The following is a 3,486-nucleotide window of genomic DNA, read 5'->3' as shown; positions in this document are numbered from 1 at the left end:
TGCGCTAAGCAGGACTAACATTTGTTTTCAACAGGACAATGACCCAACACACCTCCAGGCTGTGTATTGGCTATTTGACCAAGAATGAGAGTGACGGAGTGCTGCATCAGATGACCCTGGCCACCACAATCACCCGACCTCAACCCAATTCAGATGGTTTGGGATGAGTTGGACCGCAGAGTAAAGGAAAAGCAGCCAACAAGTGCTCAGCATATGTGGGAACTCCTTCAAGACTGCTGGAAAAGTATTCCAGGTGAAGCTGGTTGAGAGAATGTCAAGAGTGTGCAAAGCTGTCTTCAAGGCAAATGGTGGCTACTTTGAAGAAAATAACAATTAAAATATATTTTGATTTGTTTAACACTTTTTTGGTTACTACATTATTCCAAATGTTTTGCTTCATAGTTTTGATGTCTTCTCTACTATTCTACAATGTAGAAAATAGTACAAAAATAAAGAAAAAACAGTGAATGAATAGGTATGTCTAAACCTTTGACTGGTACTGTATGATCCATCTGTTGTGTGTAGCCTTGTGGTCCTCTATGAGCCCCACCAAAGGAGTAGTTGCCTCTTTTGGCCACTCTTAATTAACTTAGATCTCTGTTGTGTGTGTTAGTGATTTGGTTATTTTTTTATAGTGTGACCCAAAGTACCCAGCAGTAGACAACTGTATTATACTGATCACTTCTAAAGACAAATAAAGAGTTAAACCAAAATTGCCTTTGTCATGATGTTATTCCCCCTTAGTATTTCCTGTCTTGTCTTTGCACTGGTCACAGCCCCCTATTCCGAGAAGCCCCTTATAAGGAGAATATGATTGGGGTCTGAGGTAGAGGAGGGGCAAGTGAGTGTACGCATCACTTCCTGTGGTGTGAGTGACAGGAAGGAGTAGCTCAGTGTAGAGTGAGACCTGCTGAGGTGAACATCACTGGGTCTCTCATAGACAAACACTGGGGGATGAAATGTCCCTTATGCTCTCTCTCTCTCTCTCTCTCTCTCCTCTCTCTCTCTCTGTCTCTCTCTCTCTCTCTCCTCTCGTTCTCTCTCTCCTCTCTCTCTCTCTCTCTCTCTCTCTCTCTCTCTCTCTCCCCTCTCCTCTCTCTCTCTCTCTCTCTCTCTCTCTCTCTCTCTCTCTCTCTCTCTCTCTCTCTCTCTCTCTCTCTCTCTCTCTCTCTCTCTCTCTCTCTCTCTCTCTCTCTCTCTCTCTCTCTCTCTCTCATCTCTCTCTCTCTCTCTCTCTCTCTCTCTCTCTCTCTCTCTCCTCTCTCTCTCTCTCTCTCTCTCTCTCTCTCTCTCTCGTCTCTCTCTCTCTCTCTCTCCCTCTCTCTCTCTCTCTCTCTCGCTCTCAGTATGTCTCATCAGATTTCCAGTCAACCTGCCTAAAGATTGAATGGGCAAAATAGTTGTGTGTAAGAGTAAATGCCTTGGCGATTTGAGGGCGTGGGGGGGGCTCTTTACACACCTCTTGTCATCTGTTCATCTGGACGGTAAACACCAGACCCGTGCCAGTCAGATAGATGTGCAAAGTATGTCAAGAATACAAAGCCAACCTTAAAATGTGCAGGGTTTCTTAAACTATAAGTCCTTAGTTATGAGAATACATCTATAATCACACACTATTTATTGTTATTTAGGGTCATTGGAGGTCGATTTGGGTCACGGGAGGACAGTCAATTTCTCATTTGGGTCTCGAATTGAAAACATTCAAGAACCCTAAAGAAGATCTTTACAAGATGGCGTCGACAGGGAGGGCTGCCTCGCTTCTAGTCCTTAGGAAACTTGCAGTATTTACTTTTTTCATGTATTATTTCTTACGTTGTTATTACATACAGCCGGGAAGAACTATTGGATATCAGAGCAACGTCAATTTACCAGCACTACGACCAGGAATACGACTTTCCCGAAGTGGATCCTTTTTCCAAACCATCCAGGGCATTTTAACTGATTCTAGCCACCTGGATTCTTTGTACATCGAGCCCGATAGGAATAAACATCTCTCCGGGAAGAAGAAGGGTGTATGTTTCATGATTAACGACTCATTGTGTAATTGTAACAACATACAGGACCTCAAATCCTTTTGTTCACCTGACCTAGAATTCCTCACAATCAAATGCCTACCGTATTATATTCCAAGGGAATTCTGCTTTCATTATTGTCATAGCCGTGTATATCCCCCTCAAGCCGATACCATGACGGCCCTCAAAGATCTTAACTGGACTTTATGCAAACTGAAAACCATATATGTTGAGGCTGCATTTATTGTAGCTGGGGATTCTAACAAAGCAAATTTGAGAACAAGACTGCCTAAATTCAATCAGCATATCGACTGTAGCACTCACACTGGTAAATCACTAGATCACTGCTACTCTAACTTCTGCGATGCATACAAGTCCACCCCCCCCCCCCCTCCTTTCGGCAAATCTGACCACGACTCCATTTTGCTCTTCCCATCCTATAGGCAGAAACTCAAACAGGATGTACCCTTGCTAAGGACTTTTCAATGCTGGTCTGACCAATCGGAATCCACGCTTCAAGATTGTTTTGATCACGCGGACTGGGACATGTTCCGGATAGCCTCAGAGAATAATATTGACATATACACTGATTCGGTGAGTGAGTTTATAAGGAAGTGCATGGGAGATGTTGTACCTACTGTGACTATTAAAATCTGCCCTAACCAGAAACCGTGGATAGATGGTGGCAAAACTGAAAGCACAAACCACTGCATTTAACCATGGAGAGGTGACTGGGAATATAGCCGAATACAAACAGTGTAGTTATTCCCTCTGCAAGGCAATCAAAAAAGTGAAATGTCAGTATAGAGAGAAAGTGGAGTCAAAATTCAACGGCTCAGACACGAGACATACTGTATGTGGCAGAGTCTACAGACAATCATGGACTACAAAAGGATAACCAGCCACATCCCAGACACCGACGTCTTGCTACCATGAAAAATTAAACACCTTCTTTGCCCCATTTGAGGATAATATAGTGCCACTGATGCGGCCTGCTACCAAGGACTGTGGGCTCTCCTTCTCCGTGGCCGACGTGAGACAGACATTTAAATGTGTTAACCCTCGCAAGGCTGCCGGCCCGGATGGCATCCCTAGCCGCTTCCTCAGAGCATGCGCACACCAGCTGGCTGGTGTGTTTACGGACATATTCAATCTCTCCCTATCCCAGTCTGCTGTCCTCACAATCTTCAAGATGGCCACCATTGTTCCTGTTGCTAAGAAAGCTAAGGTAACTGAACTAAATGACTATCGCCCCGTAGCACTCACCTCTGTCATCATGAAGTGCTTTGAGAGGCTAGTCAAGGATCATATCACCTCGGTCTTACCTGTCACACTAGACCGACTTCAATTTGCTTACCGCCCCAATAGGTCTACAGACGATGCAATCACCATCACACTGCACACTGCCCTATCCTATCTGGACAAGAGGAATACCTATGTAAAAATGCTGTTCATTGACTATAGCTCAGCATTC

The sequence above is a fragment of the Salvelinus fontinalis genome, chromosome 11, assembly GCF_029448725.1.
Source record: "Salvelinus fontinalis isolate EN_2023a chromosome 11, ASM2944872v1, whole genome shotgun sequence".
Lineage (NCBI taxonomy): Eukaryota > Metazoa > Chordata > Actinopteri > Salmoniformes > Salmonidae > Salvelinus > Salvelinus fontinalis.
Note: the sequence above shows the minus strand (reverse complement) of the source record.